The 20,054-nt window shown below is 58.8% G+C and overlaps 1 long non-coding RNA gene across 1 annotated transcript in view; it reads left to right on the forward strand.

The window, feature by feature from the left end:
• Positions 1 to 20,054, forward strand: part of LOC308187313 — a 102,612-nt gene that overhangs the window by 81,382 nt on the left and 1,176 nt on the right. The window lies entirely within an intron of this gene.

A 20,054-nucleotide genomic window follows, 5' to 3' on the forward strand; every position in this document is an offset into this window, starting at 1 on the left:
CACTCATAGCACTGCATCCCCAGTGGTGCCAGTGCACTCTCTGGACTCACTGAAGTGCATCCCCAGTGGTGCCAGTGCACTCTCTGGACTCACTGAAGTGCATTCTCAGTGGTGCCAGTGCACTCTCTGGACTCACTGCAGTGCATCCCCAGTGGTGCCAGTACACTCACTGGACTCACTGCACTGCATCCCCAGTGGTGCCAGTGCACTCTCTGGACTCACTGCACTGCATCCCCAGTGGTGCCAGTGCACTCTCTGGACTCACTGCACTGCATCCCCAGTGGTGCCAGTGCACTCTCTGGACTCACTGCACTGCATCCCCAGTGGTGCCAGTGCACTCTCTGGACTCACTGCACTGCATCCCCAGTGGTTCCAGCGCACTCTCTGGACTCACTGCACTGCATCGCCAGTGGTGCTAGTGCACTCTGTGGACTCACTGCAGTGCATCCCCAGTGGTGCCAGTGCACTCTCTGGACTCACTGAAGTGCATCCCCAGTGGTGCCAGTGCACTCTCTGGACTCACTGCAGTGCATCCCCAGTGGAGCCAGTGCACTCTCTGGACACACTGCAGTGCATCCGCAGTGGTGCCATTGCTCTCTCTGGACTCACTGCACTGCATCTCCAGTGGTGCCAGTGCACTCTCTGGACTCACTGCACTGCATCCCCTGTGGTGCAAGAGCACTCTCTGGACTCACAGCAGTGCATCACCAGTGGAGACAGTGCACTCTCTGGACTCACTGCACTGCATCCCCAGTGGTGCCAGTGCACTCTCTGGACTCACTGCACTGCATCCCCAGTGGTGCTAGTGCACTGTCTGGACTCACTGTACTGCATTCCCGGTGGTGCCAGTGCAATCTCTGGACTCACTGCAGTGCATCCCCAGTGGTGCCAGTGCACTCTCAGGACTCACTGCACTGCATCCCCAGTGGTGCCACTGCACTCTCTGGACTCACTGCACTGCATCCCCAATAGTGACAGTGCACTCTCTGGACTCACTGCACTACATCCCCAGTGGTGCCAGTGCACTCACTGGACTCACTGTACTGCATCTTCGGTGGTGCCAGTGCACTCTCTGGACTCACTGCACTGCATCCCCAGTGGTGCCAGTGCACTCACTGGATTCACTGCACTGCATCCCCAGTGGTGCCAGTGCACTCTCTGGACTCACTGCACTGCATCCCCAGTGGTGCCAGTGCACTCTCTGGACTCACTGCAGTGCATCCCCAGTGGTGCCAGTGCACTCTCTGGACTCACTGCACTGCATCCCCAGTGGTGCCAGTGCACTCTCTGGACTCACTGCACTGCATCCCCACTGGTGCCAGTGCACTCTCTGGACTCACTGCACTGCATCCCCAGTGGTGCCAGTGCAGTCTCTGGAGTAACTGCAGTGCATCTCCACTGGTGATAAAGCACTCTCTGGACTCACTGCAGTGCATCCCCAGTGGTGCCACTGCACTCTCTGGACTCACTGCACTGCTTCCCCAGTGGTGCCAGTGCACTCTCTGGACTCATTGAAGTGCATTCTCTGTGGTGCCAGTGCACTCTCTGGACTCACTGCAGTGCATCCCAAGTGGTGCCAGTACACTCACTGGACTCACTGCACTGCATCCCCAGTGGTGCCAGTGCACTCTCTGGACTCACTAAACTGCATCCCCAGTGGTGCCAGTGCACTCTCTGGACTCACTGCACTGCTTCCCCAGTGGTGCCAGTGCACTCACTGGACTCACTGCAGTGCATCCCCACTGGTGCCAGTGCACTCTCTGGGCTCACTGCAGTGCATCCCCAGTGGTGCCAGTGCACTCTCTGGACTCACTGCACTGCATCCCCAGTGGTGCCAGTGCGCTCTCTGGAGTCACAGCACTGCATCCCCAGTGGTGCCAGTGCAATCTCTGGACTCACTGCACTGCATCCCCAGTGGTGCCAGTGCACTCTCTGGACTCACTGCACTGCATCCCCGGTGGTGCCAGTGCAGTCTCTGGAGTAACTGCACTGCATCCCCACTGGTGCCAAAGCACTCTCTGGACTCCCAGCACCGCATCCCCAGTGGTGCCAGTGCACTCTCTGGACTCACTGCACTGCATCCCCAGTGGTGCCAGTGCACTCTCTGGACTCACTGCACTGCATCCCCAGTGGTGCCAGTGCACTCTCTGGACTCACTGCACTGCATCCCCAGTGGTGTCACTGCGCTCTCTGGACTCACTGCAGTGCATCTCCAGTGGTGCCAGTGCACTCTCTGGACTCACTGAAGTGCATTCCCAGTGGTGCCAGTGCACTCTCTGGACTCACTGCATTGCATCCCCAGTGGTGCCAGTGCACTCTCTGGACTCACTGCACTGCATTCCCAGTGGTGCCAGTGCACTCTCTGGACTCACTAAACTGCATCCCCAGTGGTGCCACTGCACTCTCTGGACTCACTGCACTGCTTCCCCAGTGGTGCCAGTGCACTCACTGGACTGACTGCAGTGCATCCCCACTGGTGCCAGTGCACTCTCTGGGCTCACTGCAGTGCATTCTCAGTGGTGCCAGTGCACTCTCTGGACTCACTGCACTGCATCCCCAGTGGTGCCAGTGCACTCTCTGGACTCACTGAACTGCATCCCCAGTGGTGCCAGTGCACTCTCTGGACTCACTGCACTGCATCCCCAGTGCTGCCAGTGCACTCTCTGGACTCACTGCACTGCATCCCCAGTGGTGCCACTGCACTCTCTGGACTCACTGCACTGCTTCCCCAGTGGTGCCAGTGCACTCTCTGGACTCACTGCACTGCATCCCCAGTGGTGCCAGTGCACTCTCTGGACTCACTGCAGTGCATCCCCAGTGGTGCCAGTGCACTCTCTGGAGTCACTGCACTGCATCCCCAGTGGTGCCAGTGCACTCTCTGGACTCACTGCACTGCATCCCCAGTGGTTCCAGCGCACTCTCTGGACTCACTGCACTGCATCCCCAGTAGTGCTAGTGCACTCTGTGGACTCACTGCAGTGCATCCCCAGTGGTGCCAGTGCACCCTCTGGACTCACTGCAGTGCATTCTCAGTGGTGCCAGTGCACTCTCTGGACTCACTGCAGTGCATCCCCAGTGGTGCCAGTGCACTCTCTGGACTCACTGCAGTGCATCCCCAGTGGTGCCAGTGCACTCTCTGGACTCACTGCAGTGCATCCCCAGTGGTGCCAGTGCACTCTCTGGACTCACTGCACTGCATCCCCATTGGTGCCAGTGCACTCTCTGGACTCACTGCACTGCATCCCCAGTGATGCCAGTGCACTCTCTTGAGTCACTGCACTGCATCCCCTGTGGTGCAAGAGCACTCTCTGGACTCACAGCAGTGCATCACCTGTGGTGCCAGTGCACTCTCTGGACTCACTGCACTGCATCCCCAGTGGTGCCAGTGCACTCTCTGGACTCACTGCACTGCATCCCCAGTGGTGCTAGTGCACTGTGTGGACTCACTGTACTGCATCCCCAGTGGTGCCAGTGCAATCTCTGGACTCACTGAAGTGCATTCTCAGTGGTGCCAGTGCACTCTCTGGACTCAATGAAGTGCATTCTCATTGGTGCCAGTGCACTCTCTGGACTCACTGCACTGCATCCCCAGTAGTGACAGTGCACTCTCTGGACTCACTGCAGTGCATCCCCATAGGTGCCAGTGCACTCTCTGGACTCACTGCACTGCTTCCCCAGTGGTGCCACTGCACTCTTTCGAGTCACTGCAGTGCATCCCCAGTGGTGCCAGTGCACTCTCTGGAGTCACAGCACTGCATCCCCAGTGGTGCCAGTGCAATCTCTGGACTCACTGCACTGCATCCCCAGTGGTGCCAGTGCACTCTCTGGACTCACTGAAGTGCATTCTCAGTGGTGCCAGTGCACTCTCTGGACTCACTGCAGTGCATCCCCAGTGGTGCCAGTGCACTCTCTGGACTCACTGAACTGCATCCCCAGTGGTGCCAGTGCAATCTCTGGACTCACTGCAGAGCATCCCCAGTGGTGCCAGTGCACTCTCTGGACTCGCGTCAATGCATCCCCAGTGGTGCTAATGCACTCTGGACTCACTGCACTGCATCCCCTTTGCTGCCAGTGCTCTCTCTGGACTCACTGCACTGCATCCACAGTGGTGCCAGTGCACTCTCTGGACTCACTGCAGTGCATCACCTGTGCCGCCAGTACACTCTCTGGACACACTGAAGTGCATTCTCAGTGGTGCCAGTGCACTCTCTGGACTCACTGCGCTGCATCCCCAGTGGTGCCAGTACACTCACTGGACTCACTGCACTGCATCCCTCGTGGTGCCAGGGCACTCTCTGCAGACACTGCAGTGCATCCCCAAAGGTGACAGTGCACTCTCTGGACTCACTGCACTGCATTCCCATTGGTGCCAGTGCACTCTCTGGACTCACTGCACTACTCCAGCCGCGGCAGTCGCTCCAGCCGCGGTAGCCCTCCAGCCTCGGCAGCCGCGGCAGCCGCGGCAGCCGCTCCAGCCGCGGCAGCCGCTCCGTCCGCGGCATACGCGGCAGACTCTCCAACCGCGGCAGCCGCACCAGCCGCGGAAGCCGCGGCAGCCGCTCCAAACGCGGCAGGCGCTCCAACCGCGGCAAGCGCTCCAGCCGTGGCAGCCGCTCCACTCGGTAGCCGCTGGAGCGGCTGCCGCGGCTAGAGCGGCTGGAGCGGCTGCCGCGGCTGGAGCTCCTGCCGCGTTTGGAGCGGTTACCGCGGCTGGAGCGGCTGGAGCGGCTGCCGCGGCTGGAGCGGCTGCCGCGGATGGAGAGGCTGGCGCGGCTGGAGGGGCTGGAGCGGCTGCCGCGGCTGGAGCGGCTGGAGCGGCTGGCGAGGCTGGAGCGTCTGCCGCGGCTGGAGGGTTAACCGCGGGGTTGACTCGGCTGGAGCGGATGCCGAGGCTGGAGCGTCACTCTCTGGACTCACTGAAATGCATTCTCAGTGCTGCCAGTGCACTCTCTGGACTCACTGCTCTGCATCCCCAGTGGTGCTAGTGCACTCTGGACTCAATGCAGTGCATCCCCAGTGGTGCCATTGCACTCTCTGGACTCACTGCACCGCATTCCCACTGGTGTCAGTGCAGTCTGTGGACTCACTGCACTGCATCCCCAGTGGTGCCAAAGCACTCTCTGGACACCAGGCACCGCATCCCCAGTGGTGTCAGTGCACTCTCTGGACTCCCGACACCGTATCCCCAGTGGTGCCAGTGCATTCTCTGGACTCACGGCACTGCATCCCCAGTGGTGCCAGTGCACTCTCTGGACTCACTGCAGTGCATTCCCAGTGTTGCCGGGGCACTCTCTGGACTGACAGCACTGCATGCCCAGTGGTGCCAGTGCACTCTCTGGACTCACAGCACTGCATGCCCAGTGGTGCCAGTGCACTCTCTGGACTCACTGCATTGCATCCCCAGTGGTGCCAGTGCACTCTCTGGACTCCCGGCACTGCATCCCCAATGGTGCCAGTGCACTCTCTTTACTCACTGCACTGCATCCCCAAGGTGCCAGTGCACTCTCTGAACTCACTGCTCTGCATCCCCAGTGGTGCTAGTGCACTCTGGACTCACTGCAGTGCATCCCCAGTGGTGCCATTGCACTCTCTGGACTCACTGCACCGCATTCCAACTGGTGTCAGTGCAGTCTGTGGACTCACTGCACTGCATCCCCAGTGGTGCCAAAGCACACTCTGGACTCCAGGCACCGCATCCCCAGTGGTGTCAGTGCACTCTCTGGACTCACGGCACTGCATCCCCTGTGGTGCCAGTGCACTCTCTGGACTCACTGCAGTGCATTCCCAGTGTTGCCGGGGCACTCTCTGGACTCACAGCACTGCATGCCCAGTGGTGCCAGTGCACTCTCTGGACTCACTGCACTGCATCCCCAGTGGTGCCAGTGCACTCTCTGGACTCACTGCACTGCATCCCCAATGGTGCCAGTGCACTCTCTTTACTCACTGCACTGCATCCCCAAGGTGCCAGTGCACTCTCTGGACTCACTGCACTGCTCCAGCCGCGGCAGCCTCTCCAGCCGCACCAGCCGCGGCATCCGCTCCAGCCTCGGCATCCGCTCCAGCCGCGTTAACCGCTCCAGCCGCGGTAGCTCCTCCAGCCGCGCCAGCCGCTCCAGCCTCGGCAGCCGCTCCAGCCGCTCCAGCCGCGGCATCAGCTCCAGCCACTCCAGCCGCGGCAGCCGCTCCAACCGCGGCAGCCGCTCCAGCCGCGGCAGTCGCTCCAGCAGCTCCAGCCGCGGCAGCCGCTCCAGCCGCTACCGAGTGGAGCGGCTGCCACGGCTGGAGGGCTACCGCGGCTGGAGCGGCTGCCGCGGCTGGAGCAGTGCAGTGAGTCCAGGGAGTGCAAAGGCACCACTGGCGATGCAGTGAAGTGAGTGCAGAGAGTGCAATGGCACTACTGGGGATGCACTGCAGTGAGTACAGAGAGTGCACTGGCACCACTGGGGATGCACTGCAGTGAGTCCAGAGTGCACTAGCACCACTGGGGATGCAGAGCAGTGACTCGAGAGAGTGCACTGGCACCACTGGGGATGCAGTGCAGTGACTCCAGAGAGTGCACTGGCACCACTTGGGATGCAGTGCAGTGAGTCCAGAGAGTGCACTGGCACCACTGGGGATGCAGTGCAGTGAGTCCAGAGAGTGCATTGGCACCACTGGGGATGCAGTGCAGTGAGTCCAGAGAGTGCACTGGCACCACTGGGGATGCAGTGCAGTGAGTCCAGAGAGTGCACTGGCTCCACTGGGGATGCAGTGCAGTGAGTCCAGAGAGTGCACTGGCACCACTGGGGATGCAGTGCAGTGAGTCCAGAGAGTGCACTGGCACCACTGGGGATGCACTGCAGTGAGTCCAGAGAGTGCACTGGCACCACTGGGGATGCCCTGCAGTGAGCCCAGAGAGTGCACTGGCACCACTGGGGATGCACTGCAGCGAGTCCAGTGAGTGCACTGGCACCACTGGGGATGCAGTGCAGTGAGTCCAGAGAGTGCACTGGCTCCACTGGGGATGCAGTGCAGTGAGTCCAGAGAGTGCACTGGCACCACTGGGGATGCCCTGCAGTGAGCCCAGAGAGTGCACTGGCACCACTGGGGATGCACTGCAGCGAGTCCAGTGAGTGCACTGGCACCACTGGCGATGCAGTGCAGTGAGTCCAGGTAGTGCACTGGCTCCACTGAGAATGCACTTCAGTGAGTCCAGAGAGTGCACTGGCACCATTGGGGATGCACTGCAGTGAGTCCAGGGATAGCACTGGCACCACTGGGGATGCAGTGCAGTGAGTCCAGAGAGTGCACTGGCACCACTGGGGATGCAGTGCAGTGAGTCAAGAGAGTGCACTGGCAGGATTGGGGATGCAGTGCAGTGAGTCCAGAGAGTGCACTGGCACCACAGGTGATGCACTCCAGTGAGTCCAGAGAGTGCACTGGCACCACGGGGGATGCACTGCAGTGAGTCCAGATAGCACACTGGCACCACTGGGGATGCACTGCAGTGAGTCCAGATAGCACACTGGCACCACTGGGGATGCACTGCAGTGAGTCCACAGAGTGCACTGGCACCACTGGGGATGCAGTGCAGTGAGTCCAGAGAGTGCACTGGCACCACTGGGGATGCACTGCAGTGAGTCCAGAGAGTGCACTAGCGCCAATGGGAATGCAGTGCAGTGAGTCCAGAGAGTGCACTGGCACCACTGGGGATGCACTGCAGTGAGTCCAGTGAGTGCACTGGCACCACTGGTGATGCAGTGCAGTGAGTCCACAGAGTGCACTGGCACCACTGGTGATGCAGTGCAGTGAGTCCAGAGAGTGGCGCTCCAGCCTCGGTTTCCGCTCCAGCCGCGTCAGCCTCTCCAGCCGCGTTAGCCCCTCCAGCCGCGGCAGCCGCTCCAGCCGCGGCAGCCGCTCCAGCCGCTCCAGCCGCGGTAACCGCTCCAAACGCGGCAGGATCTCCAGCCGCGGCAGCCGCTCCAGCCGCTCTAGCCGCGGCAGCCGCTCCAGCCGCTACCGAGTGGAGCGGCTGCCACGGCTGGAGCGGTTGCCGCGGTTGGAGCGCCTGCCGCGTTTGGAGCGGCTGCCGCGGCTTCCGCGGCTGGAGCGGCTGCCGCGGTTGGAGAGTCTGCCGCGTATGCCGCGGACGGAGCGGCTGCCGCGGCTGGAGCGGCTGCCGCGGCTGCCGCGGCTGCCGAGGCTGCAGGGCTACCGCGGCTGGAGCGACTGCCGCGGCTGGAGTAGAGCAGTGAGTCCAGAGAGTGCACTGGCACCACTGGGGATGCAGCGTAGTGAGTCCAGAGAGTGCACTGGCACCACTGAGAATGCACTTCAGTGTGTCCAGAGAGTGCACTGGCACCACTGGTGATGCACTGCAGTGAGTCCAGAGAGTGCACTGGCACCACTGTGGAGGCAGTGCAGTGAGTCCAGAGAGAGCACTGGCAGCACTGGGGATGCACTGCAGTGAGTCCAGAGAGTGCACTGGCACCACTGTGGAGGCAGTGCAGTGAGTCCAGAGAGAGCACTGGCACCACTGGGGATGCAGTGCAGTGAGTCCAGAGAGTGCAATGGAACCACTGGGGATGCGGTGGCGGGAGTCCAGAGAGTGCTTTGGCACCACTGGGGATGCAGTACAGTGAGTCCAGAGAGTGCACTGGCACCACTGGGGATGCAGCTCAGTGACCCTAGAGAGTGCACTGGCACCACTGGGGATGCGGTGCAGTGAGTCCAGAGAGTGCACTGGCACCACTCAGGTTGCAGTGCGGTGAGTCCAGAGAGTGCACTGGCACCACTGGGGATGCAGTACAGTGAGTCCAGAGAGTGCACTGGCACCACTGGGGATGCAGTGCAGTGAGTCCAGAGAGTGCACTGGCACCACTGGGGATGCACTGAAGTGAGTCCAGAGTGCACTAGCACCACTGGGGATGCACTGCAGTGAGTCCAGAGAGTGCACTGGCACCACCGGGGAATGCACTGCAGTGAGTCCAGAGAGTGCACTGGCACCACTGGGGATGTGTCCAGTGAGTCCAGTGAGTGCACTGGGGATGCACTTCAGTGAGTCCAGAGAGTGCACTGGCACCACTGGGGATGCAGTGACGCGAGTCCAGAGAGTGCACTGGCACCACAGGGGATGCAGTGACGCGAGTCCAGAGAGTGCACTGGCAGCAGTGGGGATGCACTGCAGTCACTCCAGAGAGTGCACTGGCACCACTGGGGATGCAGTGCAGTGAGTCCAGAGAGTGCACTGGCACCACTGGGGATGCGGTGCCGGGAGTCCAGAGAGTGCACTGGCACCACTGGGGATGCAGTGCAGTGAGTCCAGAGAGTGCACTGGCACCACTGGGGATGCACTGCAGTGAGTCCAGAGTGCACTAGCACCACTGGGGATACACTGCAGTGAGTCCAGAGAGTGCACTGGCACCACCGGGAATGCACTGCAGTGAGTCCAGAGAGTGCACTGGGGATGCAGTGCAGTGAGTCCAGAGAGTGCACTGGCACCACTGTGGATGCAGTGACGCGAGTCCAGAGAGTGCACTGGCACCACTGGGGATGCAGTGACGCGAGTCCACAGAGTGCACTGGCACCACTGCGGATGCGGTGCAGTGAGTCCAGAGAGTGCACTGGCACCACAGGTGATGCAGTGCAGTGAGTCCAGAGAGTGCACTGGCAGCACTGGGGATGCAGTGCAGTGAGTCCAGAGAGTGCACTGGCACCACAGGTGATGCACTCCAGTGAGTCCAGAGAGTGCACTTGCACCACGGGGGATGCAGTGCAGTGACGCCAGAGAGTGCACTGGCACCACTGGGGATGCAGTGCAGTGAGTCCAGACAGTGCACTGGCACCACTGGGGATGCAGCGCAGTGAGTCCAGAGAGTGCACTGGCACTACTGGAGATGCCCTGCAGTGAGTCCAGAGAGTGCACTGGCACCACTGTGGATGCACTACAGTGAGTCCAGGGATAGCACTGGCACCACTGGGGATGCAGTGCAGTGAGTCCAGAGAGTGCTCTGGCACCACTGGGGATGCACTGCAGTGAGTCCAGAGAGTGCACTGGCACCACAGAGAATGCACTTCAGTGAGTCCAGAGAGTGCACTGGCACCACTGGGGATGCACTGCAGTGAGTCCAGAGAGTGCACTGGCACCACTGGGGATGCACTACAGTGAGTCCAGGGATAGCACTGGCACCACTGGGGATGCAGTGCAGTGAGTCCAGAGAGTGCACTGGCACCACTGGGGATGCAGTGCAGTGAGTCCAGAGAGTGCACTGGCACCACTGGGGATGCACTGCAGTGAGTCCAGAGAGTGCACTGGCACCACAGAGAATGCACTTCAGTGAGTCCAGAGAGTGCACTGGCACCACTGGGGATGCACTGCAGTGAGTCCAGAGAGTGCACTGGCACCACTGGGGATGCACTACAGTGTGTCCAGGGATAGCACTGGCACCACTGTGGATGCCCTGCAGTGAGCCCAGAGAGTGCACTGGCACCACTGGGGATGCAGTGCAGTGAGTCCAGAGAGTGCACTGGCGCCACTGGGGATGCAGTGCAGTGAGTCCAGAGAGTGCACTGGCACCACAGAGAATGCACTTCAGTGAGTCCAGAGAGTGCACTGGCACCACTGGGGATGCACTGCAGTGAGTCCAGAGAGTGCACTGGCACCACTGGGGATGCACTACAGTGAGTCCAGGGATAGCACTGGCACCACTGGGGATGCAGTGCAGTGAGTCCAGAGAGTGCACTGGCACCACTGGGGATGCAGTGCAGTGAGCCCAGAGAGTGCACTGGCACCACTGGGGATGCGGTGCCGGGAGTCCAGAGAGTGCTTTGGCACCGCTGGGGATGCAGTGCAGTGAGTCCAGAGAGTGCACGGGCTCCACTGGGGATGCAGTGCAGTGAGTCCAGAGAGTGCACTGGCAACACTGGGGATGCAGTGCAGTGAGTCCAGAGAGTGCACTGGCACCACTGGGGATGCAGTGCAGTGAGTCCAGTGAGTGTACTGGCACCACTGGGGATGCACTGCAGTGACTCAAGAGAGTGCATTGGCACCACTTGGGATGCACTGCAGTGAGTCCAGAGAGTGCACTTGCACCACTGGGGATGCAGTGCAGTGAGTCCAGAGAGTGCACTGACACCACTGGGGATGCAGTGCAGTGAGTCCAGAGAGTGCACTGGCACCAATGGGGATGCACAGCAGTGAGTCCACAGAGTGCACTGGCACCACTGGGGATGCAGTGCAGTGAGTCCAGAGAGTGAACTGGCACCACTGGGGATGCAGTACAGTGAGTCCAGAGAGTGCACTGGCACCACTGGGGATGCACAGCAGTGAGTCCAGAGAGTGAATTGGCACCACTGGGGATGCCCTGCAGTGAGTCCAGAGAGTGCACTGGCACCATTGGAGATGCAGTGCAGTGAGTCCAGAGAGTGCACTGGCACCACTGGGGATGCAGTGCAGTGAGTCCAGAGAGTGCACTGGCACCACTGGGGATGCAGTGCAGTGAGTCCAGAGAGTGCACTGGCACCACTGGGGATGCACTGCAGTGAGTCCAGAGAGTTCACTGGCACCACTGGAGATGCACTTCAGTGAGTGCAGAGACTGCACTGGCACCACTGGGGATGCAGTGCAGTGAGTCCAGTGAGTGTACTGGCACCACTGGGGATGCAGCGCAGTGAGTCCAGAGAGTGCACTGGCACCACTGGGGATGCAGTGCAGTGTGTCCAGAGAGTGTACTGGCACCACTGGTGATGCACTGCAGTGAGTCCAGAGAGTGCACTGGCACCACTGTGGATGCAGTGCAGTGAGTCCAGAGAGTGCACTGGCAACACTGGGGATGCACTGCAGTGAGTCCAGAGAGTGCACTGGCACCACTGGGAATGCAGTGCAGTGAGTCCAGAGATCGCACTGGCACCACGGGGGATGCACTTCAGTGAGTCCAGAGAGTGCACTGGCACCACTGGGGATGCAGTGCAGTGAGTCCAGAGAGTGCACTGGCACCACTGGGGATGCACTGCAGTGAGTCCAGAGAGTGCACTGGCACCACTGGTGATGCACTGCAGTTACTCCAGAGAGTGCACTGGCACCACTGGGGATGCGGTGCGGTGTGTCCAGAGAGTGCACTGGCACCACTGGTGATGCACTGCAGTGAGTCCAGAGAGTGCACTGGCACCACTGAGAATGCCCTTCAGTGAGTCCAGAGAGTGCACTGGCACCACTGGGGATGCACTGCAGTGAGTCCACAGAGTGCACTAGCACCACTGGGGATGCAGTGCAGTGAGTCCAGAGAGTGTACTGGCACCACTGGGGATGCACTGCAGTGAGTCCAGAGAGTGCACTGGCACCACTGAGAATGCACTTCAGTGAGTCCAGAGAGCGCACTGGCACCACTGGGGATGCAGTGCAGTGAGTCCAGAGAGTGCACTGGCACCACTGAGAATGCACTTCAGTGAGTCCAAAGAGTGCACTGGCACCACTGGGGATGCAGTACAGTGAGTCCAGAGAGTGCACTAGCACCACTGGGAATGTAGTGCAGTGAATCCAGTGAGTGCACTGGCACTACTGGGGATGCACTGCAGTGAGCCCAGAGAGTGCACTGGCACCACTGGAGATGCAGTACAGTGAGTCCAGTGAATGCACTGGCAACACTGGGGATGCAGTGCAGTGAGTCCAGAGAGTGCACTGGCACCACTGGTGATGCAGTATAGTGAGTCCAGTGAGTGCACTGGCACCACTGGGGATGCAGTGCAGTGAGTCCAGAGAGTGCACTGGCACCACTGGGGATGCAGTGCAGTGAGTCCAGAGAGTGCACTGGCACCACTGATGATGCAGTACAGTGAGTCCAGTGAGTGCACTGGCACCACTGGGGATGTAGTGCAGTGACTCGAGAGAATGCACTGGCACCACTGGGGATGCAGTGCAGTGACTCCAGAGAGTGCACTGGCACCACTTGGGATGCAGTGCAGTGAGTCCAGAGAGTGCACTGGCACCACTGGGGCTGCAGTGCAGTGAGTCCAGAGAGTGCATTGGCACCACTGGGGATGCAGTTCAGTGAGTCCAGAGAGTGCACTGGCACCACTGGGGATGCACTGCAGTGAGTCCACAGAGTGCACTGGTACCACTGGGGATGCAGTGCAGTGAGTCCAGAGAGTGCACTGGCACCACTGGGGATGCACTGCAGTGAGTCCAGAGAGTGCACTGGCACCACTGGGGATGCAGAGCAGTGAGTCCAGAGAGTGCAGTGGCATCGCTGGGGATGCACTGCAGTGAGTCCAGAGAGTGCACTGGCAGTACTGGGGATGCAGTGCAGTGAGTCCAGAGAGTGCACTGGCACCACTGGGGATGCACTGCAGTGAGTCCAGAGAGCGCACTGGCACCACTGGGGATGCAGTGCAGTGAGTCCACAGAGTGCACTGGCACCACTGAGAATGCACTTCAGTGAGTCCAGAGAATGCACTGGTACGACTGGGGATGCACTGCAGTGAGTCCAGAGAGTGCACTAGCACCACTGGGGATGCAGTGCAGTGAATCCAGTGAGTGCACTGGCACCACTGGGGATGCAGTGCAGTGAGTCAAGAGAGTGCACTGGCACCACTGGGGATGCACTGCAGTGAGCCCAGAGAGTGCACTGGCACCACTGGGGATGCGGTGCCGGGAGTCCAGAGAGTGCACTGGCAGCACTGGGGATGCAGTGCAGTGAGTCCAGAGAGTGCACTGGCACCACTGGGGATGCAGTGCAGTGAGTCCAGAGAGTGCTCTGGCACCACTAGGGATGCAGTGCAGTGAGTCCAGAGAGTGTACTGGCACCACTGGGGATGCAGTGCAGTGAGTCCAGAGAGTGCACTGGCACCAATGGTGATGCACTGCAGTTACTCCAGAGAGTGCACTGGCACCACTGGGAATGCGGTGCGGTGAGTCCAGAGAGTGCACTGGCACCACTGGGAATGCGGTGCGGTGAGTCCAGAGAGTGTACTGGCACCACTGGGGATGCACTGCAGTGAGTCCAGAGAGTGCACTGGCACCACTGAGAATGCCCTTCAGTGACTCCAGAGAGTGCACTGGCACCACTGGGGATGCAGTGCAGTGAGTCCACAGAGTGCACTAGCACCACTGGGGATGCAGTGCAGTGACTCCAGAGAGTGCACTGGCACCACTGGGGATGCACTTCAGTGAGTCCAGAGAGTGCACTGGCACCACTGGGGCTTCAGTGCAGTGAGTCCAGAGAGTGCATTGGCACCACTGGGGATGCAGTGCAGTGAGTCCAGAGAGTGCACTGGCACCACTGGGGATGCACTGCAGTGAGTCCACAGAGTGCACTGGTACCACTGGGGATGCAGTGCAGTGAGTCCAGAGAGTGCACTGGCACCACTGAGGATGCACTACAGTGTGTCCAGGGATAGCACTGGCACCACTGTGGATGCCCTGCAGTGAGCCCAGAGAGTGCACTGGCACCACTGGGGATGCAGTGCAGTGAGTCCAGAGAGTGCACTGGCACCACTGGGGATGCACTACAGTGTGTCCAGGGATAGCACTGGCACCACTGTGGATGCCCTGCAGTGAGCCCAGAGAGTGCACTGGCACCACTGGGGATGCACTGCAGTGAGTCCAGCGAGTGCACTGGCACCACTGGGGATGCACTTCAGTGAGTCCAGAGAGTGCACGGGCTCCACTGGGGATGCAGTGCAGTGAGTCCAGAGAGTGCACTGGCACCACTGGGGATGCAGTGCAGTGAGTCCAGAGAGTGCACTGACACCACTGGGGATGCAGTGCAGTGAGTCTACAGAGTGCACTGGCACCACTGGGGATGCAGTGCAGTGAGTCCAGAGAGTGCACTGGCACCACTGGGGATGCAGTGTAGTGAGTGCAGAGAGTGCACTGTGAACACTGGGGATGCAGTGCAGTGAGTCCAGAGAGTGCACTGGCACCACTGGGGATGCAGTGCAGTGAGTCCAGAGTGTGCACTGGCACCACTGGGGATGCACTGCAGTGAGTCCAGAGAGTGCATTGGCACCACTGGGGATGCAGTGCAGTGAGTCCAGAGAGTGCACTGGCACCACTGAGAATGCCCTTCAGTGAGTCCAGAGAGTACACTGGCACCACTGGGGATGCACTGCAGTGAGTCCACAGAGTGCACTAGCACCACTGGGGATGCAGTGCAGTGAGTCCAGAGAGTGCACTGGCACCACTGGGGATGCACTTCAGTGAGTCCAGAGAGTGCACGCGCTCCACTGGGGATGCAGTGCAGTGAATCCAGAGAGTGCACTGGCACCACTGGGGATGCAGTGCAGTGAGTCCAGAGAGTGCACTGGCAGCACAGAGGATGCAGTGCAGTGAGTCCAGAGAGTGCTCTGGCACCACTGGGGATGCAGTGCAGTGAGTCCAGAGAGTGCACTGGCACCACTGGGGATGCAGTGCAGTGAGTCCAGAGAGTGCACTGGCACCACTGGGGATGCACTTCAGTGAGTCCAGAGAGTGCACTGGCACCACTGGTGATGCAGTAGAGTGAGTCCAGTGAGTGCACTGGCACCACTGAGGATGTAGTGCAGTGACTCGAGAGAGTGCACTGGCACCACTGGGGATGCAGTGCAGTGAGTCCAGAGAGTGCACTGGTACCACTTGGGATGCAGTGCAGTGAGTCCAGTGAGTGCACTGGCACCACTGGGGATGCAGTGCAGTGAGTCCAGAGAGTGCATTGGCACCACTGGGGATGCAGTGCAGTGAGTCCAGTGAGTGCACTGGCACCACTGGGGATGCACTGCAGTCACTCCAGAGAGTGCACTGGCACCACTGATGATGCAGTACAGTGAGTCCAGTGAGCGCACTGGCACCACTGGGGATGTAGTGCAGTGACTCGAGAGAGTGCACTGGCACCACTGGGGATGCAGTGCAGTGAGTCCAGAGAGTGCACTGGCACCACTTGGGATGCAGTGCAGTGAGTCCAGAGAGTACACTGGCACCACTGGGGATGCACTGCAGTGAGTCCAGAGAGTGCATTGGCACCACTGGGGATGCAGTGCAGTGAGTCCAGAGAGTGCACTGGCACCACTGGGGATGCAGTGCAGTGAGTCCAGAGAGTGCACTGGAACCACTGAGAATGCACTTCAGTGAGTCCAGAGAGTGCACTGGCACCACTGGGGAATGCAGTGCAGTGAGTCCAGTGAGTACACTGGCACCACTGGGAATGCAGTGCAGTGAGTCAAGAGAGTGCACTGGCACCAATGGGGATGCGGTGCCGGGAGTCCAGAGAGTGCTTTGGCACCACTGGGGATGCACTGCAGTTACTCCAGAGAGTGCACTGGCAACACTGGGGATGCAGTACAGTGAGTCCAGAGAGTGCACTGGCACCACTGGGGATGCACTGCAGTGAGTCCAGAGAGTGCACTGGCACCACTCAGGGTGCAGTGCGGTGAGTCCAGAGAATGCACTGGCACCAATGGGGATGCAGTGCAGTGAGTCCAGAGAGCGCACTGGCTCCACTGGGGATGCAGTGCAGTCAGTCCTGTGAGTGTACTGGCACCACTGGGGATGCAGTGCAGTGAGTCCAGAGAATGCACTGGCACCACTGAGAATGCACTTTAGTGAGTCCAGAGAGTGCACTGGCACCACTGGGGATGCAGTGCAGTGAGTCCAGAGAGTGCACTGGCACCAACGGGGATGCACTGCAGTGAGTCCAGCGAGTGCACTGGCACCACTGGGGATGCACTTCAGTGAGTCCAGAGAGTGCACGGGCTCCACTGGGGATGCAGTGCAGTGAGTCCAGAGAGTGCACTGGCACCACTGGGGATGCAGTGCAGTGAGTCCAGAGAGTGCACTGACAACACTGGGGATGCAGTGCAGTGAGTCCACAGAGTGCACTGGCACCACTGGGGATGCAGTGCAGTGAGTCCAGAGAGAACACTGGCACCACTGGGGATGCAGTGTAGTGAGTGCAGAGAGTGCACTGTGAACACTGGGGATGCAGTGCAGTGAGTCCAGAGAGTGCACTGGCACCACTGGGGATGCAGTGCAGTGAGTCCAGAGTGTGCACTGGCACCACTGGGGATGCACTGCAGTGAGTCCAGAGATTGCACTGGCACCACTGGGGATGCACCTCAGTGAGTCCAGAGAGTGCACTGGCACCACTGGTGATGCACTGCAGTGAGTCCAGAGAATGCACTGGCACCACTGGGGATGCAGTGCAGTGAGTCCAGAGAGTGCACTGGCACCACTGGGGATGCAGTGCAGTGAGTCCAGAGAGTGCACTGGCACCACTGGGGATGCACTGCAGTGAGTCCAGTGAGCGCACTGGCACCACTGTGGATGCACTGCAGTGAGTCCAGAGAGTGCACTGTCACCACTGGGGATGCAGTACAGTGAGTCCACAGAGTGCACTGGTACCAGTGGGGATGCAGTACAGTGAGTCCAGGGAGTGCAGTGGCTCCACTGGGCATGCAGTGCAGTGAGTCCAGAGAGTGCACTGGCACCACTGGGGATGCACTTCAGTGACTCCAGAGAGTGCACTGGCACCACTGGGGATGCACTGCAGTGAGTCCAAAGACTTCACTGGCAAAACTGGAGATGCAGTGCAGTGAGTCCAGAGAGTGCACTGGAACCACTGGGGATGCAGTGCAGTGAGTCCAGAGATTGCACTGGCACCACCGGGGCTGCAGTGCACTGAGTCCAGAGAGCGCACTGGCTCCACTGGGGATGCAGTGCAGTGAGTCCTGTGAGTGTACTGGCACCACTGGGGATGCAGTGCAGTGAGTCCAGAGAGTGCACTGGCACCACTGAGAATGCACTGCAGTGAGTCCAGAGAGTGCACTGGCACCAACGGGGATGCACTGCAGTGAGTCCAGCGAGTGCACTGGCACCACTGGGAATGCACTTCAGTGAGTTCAGAGAGTGCACTTGCACCACTGGGGATGGGTTTCAAGCCAACTGCATTAACCGCTCATGCTTCTTTCTTATGAGACGTTAGTAAACCAATTACATAGCCTTGTCAAGACTAAATCACAGGTAAAAATCCTGTACATCTCATGTGGCCAACCACTCCCAACTAGGATTCCAAGAACCAGGAGGTTCGGTGAAAATAGGGCTAGTGCTATTAGAGGGGTGATTATTAGGGTAAGCCCTAAGCTGTCTTTAATGGAGAAGTATGGGTGGAATGGGATTTTGTCGCAGTCTGATACGATTCCTAGTGGGTTATTTGAGCCTGATTCGTGTAGGAAGGTTAGGTGGACTAGGGTGATTCCTGCAATTAGGAAGGGCAGTAGGAAGTGGATGGCGAAGAATCGGGTTAAGGTTGGATTGTCTACTGAGAATCCTCCTCAGGCTCATTCTACTAGAGTTTGCCCAATGTACGGGATGGCTGAGAATAGGTTGGTGATTACGGTGGCCCCTCAGAATGACATTTGTCCTCATGGTAGGACATACCCTACGAAGGCAGTTGCTATTAGGGTGAGTAGGAGGATTACTCCTGTGTTTCAGGTTTCTTTGTATAGGTAGGAGCCGTAGTAGAGGCCTCGTCCGATGTGTAAGTAGATGCAGATAAAGAAGAGCGAAGCACCGTTGGCGTGGAGGTTGCGGATGAGCCATCCGTACTGGACGTCTCGGCATGTGTGAGCTACTGAGGAGAAGGCGAGTCAAGTGTCTGCGGTGTAGTGTATGGCTAGTAGCAGGCCTGTTAGGATTTGTGTGGCTAAGCAGATGGCTAGAAGGGAGCCGAAGTTTCATCAGGCAGAGATGTTGGAGGGGGCGGGTAGGTCGATTAGGGAGTTGTTGATTATTTTTAGTAGGGGATGGGATTTGCGGATGTTAGGGGCCATTAGTGAGTCTGTGTGTTATTAGGATTATTACCAGGATGGAGAGGGCGAAGGATCCTAGGTAGGCCTTAATTAGCCCTGTGTGTATTGAGGTTGCGGCTTTGCTTGCGGCTACTTGTAGTTCAGCAAGGCCCTCTGGCCCTATTTTTTTGAGTCAGGAGAGGTCGATCAAGTGTAGGGCAATGTTTTGTCCCTTTTCTAGTAGGTTTTTGGAGAAGAATCGGTGTACTAGGGGGTTGAAGTACCCTAATGCAGAGGAGAAGTTTATGAGGGGGTTTGGTTTGGGGTGAGTGAGGGTGTGTGTTATGTTCGATAGTTCTAGGGCTAGGATGATTCCTAGGATTGTTATGAGGATGGCAGCAGTTTTGGTGATAAGGGGTATGGTTATTGGGGGGGTTTTGGTTGGTGTGATGAAAGAGGTAATGATTATTCCTGCTGTAATGCTGCCTAGGGCGAGTCGGGTTAGGGGGGCGGTGATTAGTGGGTTGTTTTCGTTTATTGATACTATTGGGGGGATTCGGGTTTGTCCAGCTTGGACTAGGATGGTTATGCGGATGCTGTAGGTTGCGGTGAATGCTGTGGCTATAAGGGTTAGGAGTAGGGCTCAAGTATTTAGGTATGATGTGTTTAAGCTTTCGATGATGAGGTCTTTTGAGTAGAATCCGGCTAGGAATGGGGTTCCTATCAGCGCCAGGTTTCCGATGGTTAGGCAGGAAGTAGTGACTGGGAGTATTTTCTGTAGGCCTCCTATCTTTCGGATATCTTGTTCTCCGTTTAGGTTGTGGATGATAGACCCTGAGCATAGGAATAGTATGGCTTTAAAGAAGGCATGGGTTGAGATGTGTAGGAAGGCTAGTTGTGGGAGGTTTAGTCCGATAGTGACTATTATTAGTCCTAGTTGGCTGGATGTTGAGAAAGCAATGATTTTTTTGATGTCATTTTGGGTTAGGGCGCATGTGGCAGCGAATAGGGTTGATAGAGCACCTAGGCATAGGCAGGCAGTTAGGGCTGTCTGGTTGGTGGCTAGCAGGGGGTGCATGCGGATGAGCAGGAAGATTCCGGCTACTACTATGGTACTGGAGTGCAGTAGGGCTGATACTGGGGTGGGGCCTTCTATTGCTGCGGGCAGTCATGGGTGGAGTCCAAATTGGGCGGATTTTCCTGCGGCTGCGAGGATTAATCCTATGAGGGGGAGGATTGGGGTTTGGTGGGGGTGTACGGCTTGTTGGATCTCTCAGGTGTTGAATGTTGAAGCTAGTCATGCTATGCTCAGGATCAGT

The sequence above is a fragment of the Anser brachyrhynchus genome (genome assembly GCF_964034855.1).
Source record: "Anser brachyrhynchus genome assembly, contig: SCAFFOLD_54, whole genome shotgun sequence".
In the NCBI taxonomy this organism is placed as follows: Eukaryota; Metazoa; Chordata; class Aves; order Anseriformes; family Anatidae; genus Anser; species Anser brachyrhynchus.